Source organism: Panthera tigris, chromosome B4 (assembly GCF_018350195.1).
Source record: "Panthera tigris isolate Pti1 chromosome B4, P.tigris_Pti1_mat1.1, whole genome shotgun sequence".
NCBI classification, from domain to species: domain Eukaryota; kingdom Metazoa; phylum Chordata; class Mammalia; order Carnivora; family Felidae; genus Panthera; species Panthera tigris.
Window position 1 is genome coordinate 10,612,256 of NC_056666.1, and position 15,723 is coordinate 10,627,978.

The following is a 15,723-nucleotide window of genomic DNA, read 5'->3' on the forward strand; positions in this document are numbered from 1 at the left end:
TTTCTGATTTCTGCCATGAACATTTGTATTTTAAAACTAAAAGAGGATTATATAAATTATTCTGCTATCTCCAAAATACATGACACAAGAGGATCTTTCCAGTGTGAAAAAAACTGTTGCAATAGCTATGTCATAACCTCTCCTTACTCTTCATACCTTTTCCTAAGATGATATGCTTCTAATTTGTCATTTAAAAACAGTAACAATAAGACATGTTAACAATTATGCCATTACCTGATCCTTCTCAGTTACCATAATCTATCAGAAGAGCAAAAGCATATGTGATAACTCAAAACTCCTTTTTTATAGCTGTTCTTTTAGGTCGATATTTGTAAAAAACCTCTACGTGCTCCGATTGTTCATTCTGACGATGTTCCTACCTTCCTTGACTTTGGCTGCTTTTTGCCTCGATGGTGTCACCAGATCCTTTACAATCTGCAAGACCTGAATCATTGCTAGTTAACAAGCCAGAGACTACGCTGCTTCCTCCAGAAATCCAACAGGTTTCATCACCGAGAGCTCACTGCTGTTTCTGCTTTCGGGAAGCTCGGCACGAACACCGTTCAACTACAGAGAGATACATGCTTTGCTTAGCTATCCAGGAAGGCTCTGAAGCAGTTAATAAGAAACAACGAAAGGATAGGCTGTATCTTCTTGATACAAAGTGACTTCAGCACTTGTGAAAACCACCATCCTCAAAGTCCAAATGTATCATTTTACAAAGCATTAACCAGTTATAAACAAAACAAAACAAAACCAAACGTAATGTGGGCAATCTTCTGCAAATCACTAAGCACAGTGAAAACATTTTCTCACAAAAGTCATGACAGGAAAAATAAAGTGCTATGCTATAAATTCTCATATAGCGGATCACAGATGCTATGTGCAAGTTTTTAAAAACACTCAGAAGCAGTCAACCAAAATACCCTGCACTGCAAAGCCTTAATACTTTTTTTTTCCCAATTTCTCAAAAATCTCATATTTGAAACACAGAAGATAAAATGAGGATAAAAATAATACTCTTGCAAACTCCAAGCTCCCAGGTCTGTATAACAGATAGGAACCTCCAAAAATGATCCTGTAAATTCCTTGCCCGCCTCCTCATGCAGACACCTCTGACATCCTAGTACATGAAAAGAAGTCTAAATTCACACTTCCCGCTAGAAATCCCTGAAGGGTTGAAATTCGTTGGCCTCACCACTAAGAGGCATGAGCCAGAGACTGTGCAAATCAGGTATAACCACCATTTTTGCCTCACAGTTTTCAACACCTAAGCTGCAACAACGCCCAATTAATACTGAATACCTTTGTTACATATTCTATTTACCATACACATCCCCTTTTCAAAGGGCTACAGGGTTAATGAAAAGAGAAAACTGACATTTGGTGCTAATGTGGTTAAACGTTGTATTTACTGAATGATTCTCCACCGGCAATGTGTTCTCCTTACTGTACCTCCCAACTGTCCCCTCAGTTTTTCTTCTTTCCCATTTGTTACTTTTGATATCCTTAATGTATCATTAAATAATGGATCTCAGGGCCAATCAAAGGCAGTTCCCTTGTCCTCACACTTAAAGGCTTATTTGTCACTTTCCCATTTTTCAATTGGACAACTAAGGTGCACGATCAACCAGGGCTGGAAGTAAAACACAGGATCCAAAACTCAAAGGCTTCTGGTTTCTCTGACATCACGCCTTTTCTGTAAAAATGTATAGTTTTAAAATTCAGGGTGAAGTTTTCAGCTCTTCAGAGAAGAGGTGCTATAACATGTGCATATATATCCACCCATAATGTATTCTCCATATGGGTGGTAATTTAAGACATTAGTGTTACAAATCCATGACAGCGAGAAACTACTTGCAAATGGAGGACAAAACATGACAATTATCCTAACTACCTGTTCTCTTTAAAGAGAATATCTATACTTGCAAACTAAATTAAAAAGTTCAGATGAGTCAAAGACCAAGTTTTCAACCTCCCATCAAAACCGTGCCCTTTAACAATTCCCTCTGAAGACTTGATAGAGACACATCAATATCTAAATCGAACTCCTCAAATCAAGTTCCCCCACCCAGTTCTTTCAATCCCTGGCCCCATTTCCTAGGGCAGTTCGGAGCACAAAATAGGTATTAGGTATGTACTGAGTTTATTTCCAATTCTTTGCATTTCCAGCTCCTGAGAAACCATTTCCACTCTTCTGGAAAAAAAAAATTATGTTTTTGAAAGGTACTTGCTGTTAGCTTTGCTCTCTCCCAGTATTTTTCTCTTTCCATACAAGGAAGGGGATCTACAGGGCATTATCTTCAGTCAGCTCTATCTTCCATATCTGATCAGTGAAGAGAAGACTTTCTATATTCATGTTTCCATAAAATTCAATCTGCATCGTCCCCCATCTCACTGATAACAGTATTGGTTTTGAAAATGAAAATCGGAGCAATCAGTTTGACTTACTACCGTCAGTCCTTAACTTCTGCAAAGCAACCAACAGCTTTTTCTTGTTTCTCTCATTCTCTTCGCATTTTTATCACATATGGCATCAGTAAACCTATCAGACCACATACTCCAATATAGTATATATAAGGGAGCTGTACTGTAAAATGTGAAGATCATGAAAGACAGAGGAACTATTATATTACAGATCAGAGGAGAGTCCAGAGTCAGGTTAACTAGAATGTAACGCATGATGTCAGGTTGCACACTGGGCCAGAAAGAGATGAGGGGAAATACATGATATTTGGGAACAACACCATCTATAGGTTATTAGTGTTAATTTCCTAACTATGACCACTATACTGCAGTTACATAATAGAACATCCTGGATTTTAGTAATATACCCTGAAGTATTTAGGGGTAAATACTTCACTGTACCCTTTACTGGTCCGGGGGGGGGAAAATATGAATACAGAATGAGAAACTAAATGTGGTACAACGCTAGCATTTGGGAAATCCAGGTAGAAGAATATGAGAATTGTCTGTGTTATTCTTGCAACACTTTCCTGAGTCCAAAATTATTTCAAAATAAACTTAAATTCTGACTACACAGGGGTGCCCGCATGGTTCAGTTGGTTAAGCGTCTGACTCTTGATTCGGGCTCAGGACATCATCTCACAGTTCCTGAGATCAAGCCCCCCACTCCCCACCGCCGTTGGGCTCCACACTCAGCATGGAGCCTGCCTGGAATTCTCTCTTGCCCTCTGGCTCTGCCTCTCCCCTGCTCGCTCGCTAGCTCTCTCTCAAAATAAATAAACTTAAAAAAAATTCTGACTACATAGCCCAATACATGTGTATTTATTTGTTTATAAAGGTTATATACGTATTGGTACTTATGTATGTTTCAATCACATAAAGCAAAGGATTTTAAAGGACCAGACTAACAATGTAAAAAAGAATTCCACATTTGTGAATATGCTGTGTGCCAGTCGTCTGTGTATGTGTACACATACATACACACATTTATACGCATTCTCACATTTGCCTCCTCTCCCCAAAGATCATTCTGAATCCTGGAACGCACATTGTGAAAGTACACATACCTGTGGGGTTACTCTGGCACGGGCAGCCTTAAAAGAATTAATTTCCAGACCCTTAACTTCCATATGTACTTGTCACGAAAGCTGACCTGCCTGAGAAGATGCCTGCAGCAGAGGTTCTCCATTTCCGCGTCCCTTTACTCAATCACCTCTACCCCACGTTGCAAAACAGAAAACAAAAAATAAAAACAAGGTCCGCCCTGATCCATCTTGCTACAGCACAGTGCTCAAGGGGTGAAAACAGGACAGATGGCAGAGGAATACAACCCAACAACTCCTTTAATCAGGGCGAAGTAACATCAGCCCATTCCACTTACTAAGATAGGAATTTCTAATAAAAGACTCATTTAAAGTGAATAATTATTCATCAAAATTTATCATGTATCTGTTATTTTGACAAATGGCACAGGATAAGCCTCTGTGAGGAGAGCAGAGCGGATGTATGATTTCAGGAAAACAAGTAGATACAATCTCTGGCTACTCAGGAATGGCCTGTTCATTTTTTAAATGGATGACTTTGGGTATCAAACCACCGTTATTCAAACCTCACTAGATACACTTATAAGAGGGATGTAATCGTTTTCTTTAATACTTGTCCTCATTGGGCCCCTGGCACAAAGAACTGCTTTCATCACAGACCTCAGTTCTTATCATTGGTCCATGCCATGGCCCACTTTTATTTATTCACTCAATATTTCTTTTTAATAATAAACACCACAAAGCACCACTCAAACAAAAACTAGGGCCTTAACAATAATCTACATTTAACTACAGTCCCCCCCAACCACCAACCCATCCCCCTGCTTCATCCCAAACTAACAAACATCCTGAATCCAGTAGTTAACCATTCCCTTGATTTCCTTTATATCTCTCTATCCATCTATCATTACCTCTCTCTCTCTTTCTCTTTCTCTCTCTCTCTCTCTCTCTCTCTCTCTCTCACACACACACACACACACACACACACACACACACACGCCACACATCTTTGTGTCGCTGTTTGGGGTATCACATATTTTGTGTTATCTTTGAGGAATTATATTTTTTCTTACATATTGACACCAGTGGTTCTCAATCTTCACTATACATTGAAATTAAAAGTTTTAAAGGGGTGCCTGGGTGGCTCAGTCAGTTGAGTGTCCAACTTCGGCTTAGGTCATGATCTTGCATTCATGGGTTCGAGCCCTGCCTCAGGCTCTGTGCTGACAGCTCAGAGCCGTGAGCCTACTTTGGATCCTGTGCCTCCCTCTCTCTCTCTGCCTCTCCCCTGCTCACACTCTGCCTCTTAAATCAATCAATCAATCAATCAATCAATCAACAAAACGTTAAAAAGATTTAAAAAAATAAATAAAAGTTTTAAAAAATTTTAAAAATCTGGTTTCTGAGTCCATCTACAGGGATTTGGACTTCACTGTACAAGGGTGTAGCATAAGCATCACAAATTTTAAAGGTTCCCTCAAACAATCCTAACATTCAAGGACCACTGCTATAGAAGAATAACCTAGGAAAAGTTAATGTGTACAAGTACACATGAAACGTACAAAAATCATGATTCCACTATTTCAGTGTGTTTATCACATGCATACACACACACACGGAGAAAGACGTATGCACAAAGAAAAAAACATCAAAATGTTACCAGCAATTTTTCCTCTGAAAAGTGACGCTACATATTAATTTTTATTATCTCCTTTTTGCTATACTTTTCTGAGATACATTTAACTATTTAAAGAAAGGAATTGGGGCGCCTGGGTGGCTCAGTAGGTTGAGCATCTGACTCTTGATTTGGATTAGGTCATGATCCCAGGGTCATGGGATTGAGCCCCGCATCAGGCTCCGTACTGAGCATGGAGGCTTCTTAGGATTCTCTGCCTCCCTCCCTCTGCCCCTTTCCAATGTGCATGTGTGTGCACACGCATGTGCACTCTCACTCATATATAAAAAAAAAGAAAAGAATTATATTTTGGTTTTTAAATATTCCATATCACCTCACCAAAAAGGATACACAGATGGTACATTAGCACGTGAAAAGAGGTTCAACATCATATGTCCTCAGGCAATTTCAAGTTAAGATAACAAGACACCCCTACACACCTATTAGAATGGCTAAAAGGCAGAACGCTGACAACACCAAATGCTGGCAAGGATGTATGGACGGAGCAACAGGAACTCTCATTAACTGCCAGTGGGAACACAAGGTGGGAATGCAAAATGGTACAGCCACCTTGGAAAAAACAATCTGGTGGTTTGTTACAAAACTAAACAAGCCCTTACCATTTTATGCTGCAATTGTATTATTCCTTGTTATTCACCCAAATGAGTTAAAAACTTACAAAAACCTGTACATGAACGTTTACAGTTTTATTTGCAATTGCCAAAGCCTGGAAGCAATCCTTTGTTTTTCAGTGCATGAATGGATAGACAAATTGCTCCGATCCAGGTTACAGAATATTGTTCAGCAATAAAAGGAAATGAGCTATCAAGCCACCAAAAAAAAAAAGAGGCACCTTAAATGTTAAGTAAAGGAAGCCAATCTGAAAAGGCTACATAGTATAAGATTCTAATCATATGCCATTCTAGAAAAGGCAAACCTATGGAGACAGCAGAGTGATCCTTTGCTGTCTCAAATCCTTTGATTTGAGAAGAGAGGGGGAAGGATGAATAGGCAGTCGCATAGGGAACTTCTAAGGCAGTGAAACTACTCTATACGCTACTGTAACAGTAGATACATGTCATTGTACATTTGTCAAAACCCATAATATGTACAACACAAAGAGTGATCCTTAATGTAAACTTTAGTTAACAATAATGCGTTGATATTGGCTCATCAACTGCAGTAAGTGAACCACAAAAATGCAAGATGTTAATAACAGGAAACCAGGAAGGTGGGAGTATTCTAAGGGGGCTTAAGGGAACTCCCAGGACTTTCCACTCAACTTTTCTGTAAATCTAAAAGTGTTCTAAAAGAGTCTTTTAGGAAAGCCGGGGTGGTTCAGCTGGTTGAGCATCTGACTCTTGATTTTGCCTCAGGTCATGATCCTGGGGTCATGGGGTTGAGGCCCCTGAGTGTGGAACCTGTTTAAGAGTCTATCTCCCCATCTGCCCCTCTCACCCACTCGTGCTCTCCCACTCTCTCTAAAAAAATAAATAGAAGACAGGCTTTTAAAATAAAGAAAATCTATATTTAATATATACTTCATCTATATCCTACTCTTTAGACTTTATCTGAAATAATACAAAAATAGGGCGCCTGGGTGGCTCAGTCGGTTGAGCGTCCGACTTCGGCTCAGGTCATGATCTCACAGTCTGTGAGTTCAAGCCCCATATGGGGCTCTGTGCTGATGGCTCAGAGCCTGGAGCCTGCTTCCGATTCTGTGTCTCCCTCTCTCTCTGCCCCTTCCCTGCTCATGCTCTGTCTCTCTCTGTCTCAAAAATAAATAAAAACATTAAGAAAAAAAAAATTTTTTTTAAAAAGAAATAATACAAAAATAAATCCAAAAAGTACAGAGTTTAACTGAAGAGAGTGCTTAAAACAAAAACAGTAATTGTCTATATGTGGGAGATCCAATGTGGTTTGGTAGACCACAAATGGAACAGGTGCCCTTACAATGGACTGCCTGCATGAGGATGTGGAGAAAGAGGATCTCTTTTGCACTGCTGGAGGGAATGCAAACTGGTGCAGCCACTCTGGAAAACAGTATGGAGGTTCCTCAAAAAATTAAAAATAGAACTACCCTACGACCCAGCAACTGCACTACTAGGTATTTATCCAAGGGATACAGGTATGCTGTTTCAAAGGGGCACATGCACCCCAATGTTTATAGCAGTACTATCAACAATAGCTAAAATATGGAAAGAGCCCAAATGTCCAGATGGATGAATGGATAAAGAAGATGTGGTATGTATGTACACACACACACACACACACACACACACACACACACACACACAATGGAGTATTACTTGGTAATCAAAAAGAATGAAATCTTGCCATTTGCAACTACGTGGATGCAACTGGAGGGTATTATGCTAAGTGAAATTAGTCATTTAGAGAAAGACAAAAATCATATGACTTCACTCATAGGAGGACTTTAAGAGACAAAACAGATGAACATAAGGGAAGGGAAACAAAAATAATATAAAAATAGGGAGGGGGACAAAGCATAAAAGATTCTTAAATACAGAGAACAGGGTTGCAGGAGGAGGCATGGGCTAAATGGGGTACGGGCATTAAGGAATCTACTCCTGAAATCACTGCTGCACTATAGGCTAACTAACTTGGATGATAGATAGATAGATAGATAGATAGATAGATAGATAGATAGATAGATAGATAGACAGACAGACAGACTAACTTGGATGATAGATAGATAGATAGATAGATAAATACTTTAAAAAATAAACACTTAAAAAAAAACAAAACAAGGGACTGCCTGCACACACCTGTGTGCTAGTTCTTCTCAAGAGAAAAATTCTTACTTTATTCTTGTTTTCTTTGTATTTTTGTTATCGACGGCCAAACTCACTAATCCCACTCTTCTTCCCCATTACTTCCCAATCAAGCATTCCCAGAGTACGGCACAGGGAGGAAGCCTGGGAGAAAACAGAGCAAGATAACACCAAAGTAGCGCGATGGGCTGTCGCGCTCTACCGCACACCTACTGGGACACTCCAGTTTACACCATTTTCCTTTCTCCACATCAAAATACAAAGTGAGGGGCACCTGGGTGGCTCAGTCAGTTAAGCATTCAACTCTTGATTTAAACTCAGGTCATGATCTCACAGTTCATGAGTGTGAACCCCACATCAGGCTCTGCGATGACAGCGTGGAGCCTGCTTGGGATTCTTGCTCTCTGTCCCTCCCCTGCTCTCACGTACGTGCACACGCTCTCTCTCTCAAAAATAAATTAACATTTAAAAAATAAAGAAAAATAAAAAAACTTTTTTAAGTCTCTATTTCCTTCCCTTTGTCAATATACATCTTTAATAGTTTTCTTATTACAAAAATAATGCATGGTCACTGTAGAAAATAAGTATATGAAAATAACCCGAGAGAAAATAAAATCTTAGGCCTACCACACAGAGATGAGCATTGCTAACAACCTTTTAGACCTACCCGTGCACTTTTTTGATTTTACAAAAATGAGGTAACATACATACATTTTTGGAATGGAGATGTTTACACACTTTAAAATACTTCATCAACATCTTTTTTATAAAATAAATACAGACAAGGATACTTGTACTGTGCTTTGTCCAAAAATTTTTTTGATCATATGAATAACAGGCCAGCATCTTTTCATTCTTGGCAATGATTTAGATTTTTTTCTATGCACTTTTCAGAAAACTGTTTTGGCTTTCCTGGAAATATATTTTAGAATAAAGCTACTGTCAGTTTTTTCAGAACATGTAGATAAATGAGGAAAAAAAACATGTGAGAGGCCACGCTTGTTGTGACAAAAACAATCTGTAAATATTCAAGATGTCAACTGGCCACAAACAGAAAACAGCTTCTGAATATTAAACTATAAACCCATTTCTGACTGGTCTCCTCTTGGGTTAATCAACTTAAGATACTTCACTTCTCTGTTATTCTATTTAGATTTTATGGGCCGGGGGGGATATAAACACTGTGTTTTACAATTTTGAAAAGCAAGCTCAACAAACTCATCAATATGGAATAAAATGTATGTCGATTATAAAAATAAAAGTTGTTGGCTTTTGTCCACATACCTTTTCCTGTACCAAATATTGATAATATTTTCTGTCCAAATAGTGCTCAGGTGTTTATAGTAATTCCTAATAATTCATACGGGGTATTTAAAAATGAACAATGTCGAGCTCATCAGCGATCTTTGCAGATTTCTTTCACAGAAAAAAGTTAGACAAAATAAAAAAGACAGAAAGGTAAAGTGTCCTGAATTTGCAGAATGTGGAAAGAGCCAACAGAATATGTGTCCTTCTTCCACATAACGCAAAGCACAGTAGATGGTAGTAATTGTTTACAAACAGAAGTACCTGTGATGTAATTAAGTTAGCAGTTCTTTTAAACCCAGTTTTAAAGCTATTTTATCAAAAGGCAATTCACTTTGCTTGTAACAGGCAGCCAAGAAACTTCTGTAGCTTGCTGGAAGCTTCTGTACTTTCTGTGGCTCAGCAGAAACTGCCATAAATATGTGCAAAGTACAATTCACAAACATGGGGAATGAAAATACATTACCCCAGCTTATCTTCACAACACTAGAAATTCTTACCGTACTGACTTATATCATAAGTTCACTTTAAAGGCAGTAAAATTTTGCTCATCCATACAGAGTATTAAACACCTCGTACATTCTACTAGGTACAATGCCAGGTGCTGGTATTATAAGAGTGATCATCTCCTTCAGTTCTACCAAAAGAAATTAACATTAAACACATAATTACACAATTAATTACTGAATTACAACTGAAATAACCCCTGCAAGTAGTTACAGGATGACAGGAGAGTGTCCTTAAGTGGAAAAATGGTAGGAATTAAAGGCTATACACAACACATTATAACTGAACGTTGTATTCCAATTTCTGAATTACATTTTGAATTTTTTTTAATGTTTTACTTTTTTTTTTTTTTTGACAGAAAGAGAGAGAGTATGAGCAGAGGAGGGGCAGAGAGAGGCGGGGGACAGAAGATCCAAAGCTGGCTCTGAGCCGACAGCAGGAAGCCGGAGGCAGGGCTTGAACCCACGAACCGTGAGATCATGACCTGAGCCAAAGTCAGATACTCAACCAACTGAGCCACCCAGTGCCCCAACATTGTGATTTTTAAAGAAAGCTTCCCTTTATGGAGAAATGACTCTTCTGGCTTTCCAAAGCCACATGCAGATGGACACACAAAAAAGAGAAAGCAAAGAGACTTTCTAGTCATAATGAGGAAACTTAAATATGACTCTATTTCTAAAATCAAGGACTCAAAGAAAACACAGCATCCAAGCAATCTGACCCACTCCAGATTCTATCTAACAAAGCTGTCAAATAACATTAGTTTTTAAAATTTCATTACCATAAAAAAATACATTAAAAAGCAGTTAAATCTGGGAGTAAGTCGATTCAATTTGGATGAATCACAATTCAATAGATATTCACATTTAAGATCAAATGTCCATATGCACACATTCGTATATATACAAAATATAAAGACACAGACATTTCCATAAAATTCACAAAAGTGCTTATGTATATAAACATAGAAGTCCCTCTAACATTCAAAAAGATCTTTCTGGAGTTTCCATAATACAAAACCTGTAATTCACCATAACACATTAATTTTAACAGAAAGTAAGACCAACAGAGTCCCTGACAGACTAATATATCAGGCAAAATTGATCTTTGATACCTTTTATTCTCCATTCTTCCTCTTTCTGAAACCTTTTTCTCCCTCTGCCTTTTTTTTAAATTTTTTTTAATGTTTATTTATTTTTGAGACAGAGAGAGACAGAGTGCAAGTGGGGGAGGGGCAGAGAGAGAGGGAGACACAGAATCCGAGGCAGGCTCCAGGCTCTGAGCTGTCAGCACAGAGCCCAACGCGGGGCTCGAACCCACAAACCCCAAGATCATGACCTGAGCCGAAGTCGGACGCTCAACCGACTGAGCCACCCAGGCGCCCTCTCCCTCTGCCTTTTATGTATACTATGTATTATCTCTCTGCTACCCATAACAAAATGACCCATGTCCCAAAAGAAACATATAAAATTTCTGTATATACATTAAAAAACTACATCCCTTCATAATACATTTTTGGAGATGCAAAAGCATCATCCAAAGTTAAAATCTGTGGTTTTCCAATAAGCATTTTGGAAGAAAGGACTATTTTAAAAGGATATGATACAAGAAAAAATGTAAACAGTGAAAAAAGTTACCCTAATAACGAGATAGCACCTCAACACCCATTAGAATGGCTTGGCTGCTATCAAAAAAAAAAAAAAAAAAAAAACCACCAAAACAGAAAATAACAAGTGTGGACCAGGACGTGGGGAGGCACTGGAGCCCTTGAGCAATGTAAAATGGTGCAGCCGCTGTGGAAAACCACAGGCAGTTCCTCAGAAGATTAAGCACAGAACAGAATTACCCTACGATCCAGCAATTCCACTTCTGGGCATCTACTCAAGAGAACCGAAAGGTGAGTCTCGGACAGATACTCCAACGCCTGTGTTCGCAGCAGCACTGCTCACCCTGGCCAAAAGGTGGCAGCAACCCAAGCTGGCCAGTACCGTCCAAACAACGAAACAGTACTCAGTCTTTTAAAGGAAATTCTGGGACACCTGGGTGGCTCAGTTGGTTGAACATCCAATTTTGGCTCAGGTCATGATCTCACAGGTCGTGAGTTTGAGCCCCAGTCAGGCTCATTGCTGTCAGCGCAGAGCCCGCTTCAGATCCTCTGTCCCCCTCTCTCTAGCTCTCCCCTGCTCACATTCGTTCTCTCGCTCGCTGTCCCCTTTTCTCTCCCTCTCTCAAACCTAAACAAATGTTAAAAATATATAAATTACATATTGTTATATATTATATATTATCATATATATTATATATTATATTTTATACATATTTAGAGATATAGATATATATATATTTTTTTTTTTTTTTAAAGGAAAGAAATTCTGGCACTTGCTAGAGCATGGGTGAACTGTGACGACATTATGCTGAGTGAAATGGACCAGTCACAAATACACAAACACTGCATGAACCCAATTACATGAGGCACCTAGAGAAGTTAAATTCATAGAAGCAGAAAACAGAGTGGTGGGTGCCCAGGGCTAGAGGAAGAGAAATGAGAAGTTGCTTAATAAGTACAGAGTGTGAATTTTTCAACATAAAGGTTCTGGAGACTGGTTGCATAACAATGAACATATACTTAAAGCTACTGAACTGGACACTCAAAAATGGTTAGGATGGTAAATCTTACGTTATCTGTATTTTACCACAATACAGATGGGGGAAAAAGCTATCCTGTCAAAAAATTAAATATATGCAACTAAAAGCAACCTTTTTTTAATGTTTATTTTTGGGGGGGGGGGAGAGAGAGAGAGAGAGAGCATGAGTTGAGGCGGGGCAGAGAGAGAGGGAGACACAGAATCCGAAGCAGGCTCCAGGCTCTGAGCTGTCAGCACAGAGCCTGAAGTGGGGGCTTGAACCCACGAACTGTGAGATCGTGACCTGAGCCAAAGTCGGATGCTTAACCAACTGAGCCACCCAGGCACCCCTAAAAGCAACTTATAATGCTATTTTGAGCCTACTAAACTGGTCACAGTGAAATATATTCCTGTATACCAACTACCAGAGTAACTGTAAGTTAGTTAAGTACAGTCTTTTAAGAAAGACAGGCAGACAATGTGGATGGAACTGGAGAGTGTGATGCTAAGTGAAGTAAGTCCTACAGAGAAAGACAGATACCATATGTTTTCACTCTTATGTGGATCCCGAGAAACTTAACAGAAGACCATGGGGGAGGGGAAGGGGGGAAAAGAAAGGTTACAGAGAGGGAAGGAGGCAAACCATAAGAGACTCTTAAAAACTGAGAATAAACTGAGGGCTGATGGGCATTGAGGAGGGCACCTGTTGGGATGAGCTCTAGGTGTTGTATGGAAACCAATTTGACAATAAATTTCATGCAAAAAAAAAAAAAAAAAAAGATAGGCAGACATAGGCAAAAAGATTTCAGTCTATGAATCTAGCCTAAGGAATTCATTCTACTTCCCTTTATTAAAGAAAAGGGTCAAATTCACCAGTGATATTCATTCTGCAAATGTTTTTAAAAAACTGAACCATCCTAAAAATAGGAAAATGGTTAAATAAGTTACTATGCATCATTACCTTTAAGGAATATGATAATTATAAATTTGAATTATGAAAAACAATTACAGAAATAGGATAACTGCCTAAACACAACTCAACGTTAGAAATCCAAATATAAAACTGCATATACATTATGAATCAAGTTATATAAAAACATACATTTTTAGAAGTTTATTTATTTATTTTTAAAGTAATCTCTACACCCAACATGCGGCTTAAACCCACAACCCTGAGATCAGAGTCACACACTTCTGACTGAGCCAGCCAGGTGCCCCAAGAATGTATATTATGTGGACAAGAGTACAGGGTCATATGCAAAAACGTAAATGGCTGCTTTAATGTAATGGGGTTACCACGACTTTTTCTCCCCATTTCCAAAATGTATGCGTTTTAACGTTATGATTATACTTTAAAAATAAGGAAAAAGGGACTGGAAAGATTAAACAGACAGACCAGTTTTGATGAAATTAGGTAAAATAAAAAATAAAATGGAGGCAACACTGGGGTGTTTATCTAAGCTAAAACTACAAATTTAACCTCCTCCCACCACTTATTTATACCAATGCTGAATTTTCCTTCATTTCTTAATCTCCACCTCTCAACTCCAGGCCTTCATCCATTTTGTTCCTTCTGTTTAGAAACCCCTCCCTCCCCCTCTTCACTTAGCCAGACCTCAGCTGGAACATGATTTCCTAACTGCAGTCTTCCGGCCCTCCCAGCAGCTCGGTCCCCTTGCTCCTGCAGACTCCCACATTTCCCTTTTTGTATTAAAAACACTGCTACATCTGTCTTCCCCACTAGTTCTGTGCTCCGAGAGGCCAAGGGCCATGCTTGTCTTGTTCTGATCTATGTGCCCAAAGACCAACCTAGCAGCAGTATACTTGGAGGTACTCATCAGTATCTGTTAATACTAAAGACATAATGATTATTCAAAATAATACATTCCCTTCCTTAAAATTTGTTTTACAATCAGATTCAAACACCCTAACTTTTAAAATACTTGAAGAAATCAACTTATAGCATCATGTGTCTCAAAGTTGCCTAAAAAGTAAGATTTGAGTCTCTTATACTTTGCAATATTCCAAATTAATTTTCTAGCTTTCACTATACCTAGCAATTATTAAACTTTTAAGAGACATTACTATAGATGGTAAGTATCCTGACATTTCACATTAAAATCTAATAAAACCCATAAATCTCTAAAACCTAACAAGAATCCGTCTTGATATGTTCATTTATTCTATTTTTGGCTAAAAAAAGTTTATTAGGACAAAGACAAAGAGGCACCAGCTTTTAAGAAAAGCTAATCCTTAGTGAAGCAATCTCAACTGATACATAAAGAGCTACAGCTGGTTGATTGCTAGGAAACAAATCCAATAGTGCTATACCTTATCCCTTAAAAACATTTGTTCGGGGCGCCTGGGTGGCTCAGTCGGTTGAGCGTCCGACTTCAGCCCGGGTCACGATCTCGCGGTCCGTGAGTTCGAGCCCCGTGTCGGGCTCTGGGCTGATGGCTCAGAGCCTAGAGCCTGCTTACGATTCTGTGTCTCCCTCTCTCCCTGCCCCTCCCCCATTCATGCTCTATCTCTCTCTGTCTCAAAAATAAATAAACGTTAAAAAAAAATTAAAAAAAAAAAAATTTGTTCAACAGCACCTTGAGATTTTGTCAGCATAATTTAAAATGGGAATTGGGCAGAAAGAAATCTCTCCTGATAAAAGCTGAATGTTATCTCCTTTCAAGGTCACCTCATTCTAGAAAATATCTCATGCCATTTTTTCCTCAAGCCTACGTAATAAAAGCCAAACAGAAACCAGTAAACCAGAGCAATAAATCCTGTTCTTATGCAAGAGATATGAATCCTATTTCAATTAAGGAAGAAACGGGAAATTTTCCTGTTGAAAAGCTAAATAGGAAAAAGTAAAGAGATCACTATGCAGTCTTCCTTTCTCTTGCAGACAAGCTTCCTGGAGGAATGTCCCCAAACCACCACACCCGTTAGGAGGGACTCCACTACTGGAACCCACCGACAACCTGAATCTGGGGGCTACTCTACAAAACAGTGGGGCTGCAGTTTTTCAAGACACCAATCTCATGAAAGATAAAGAACACCTGAGGCCCCCCGTTCAAGGAGACCTCGGAGACCTGATAACTGAACGCAGCTGGTGGGTAACACCTGGATGGACCCTGCAACCGGGGGCAAATCTGCACTCCGGGGCATTACTGGGAAACAGAACCGTGGAACAAGAACTTTAGACTAGATAAACATAATTTACCTACTTGGTAATTTCCTTGTGGTTATGAAAGAAAATATTCTTCGCAACTGCACACTGAAGACAAATGTGTGGAGGAGGGTGACATACATGC

General features: G+C 39.0%; 1 protein-coding gene and 1 long non-coding RNA gene across 3 annotated transcripts in view; one reads left to right on the forward strand and one right to left on the reverse strand.

Moving 5' to 3' along the window:
* The window catches only part of LOC122240216, an 83,288-nt gene extending 80,212 nt beyond the window's left edge, over positions 1–3,076 (forward strand). The window contains exon 5 of the long non-coding RNA XR_006219599.1: positions 310–3,076. This is a non-coding gene — a long non-coding RNA (uncharacterized LOC122240216). The remainder of the gene's footprint in view (positions 1–309) is intronic.
* The window catches only part of USP6NL (USP6 N-terminal like), a 183,583-nt gene that overhangs the window by 138,798 nt on the left and 29,062 nt on the right, over positions 1–15,723 (reverse strand). The gene's annotated exons all lie outside the window — the stretch shown is intronic.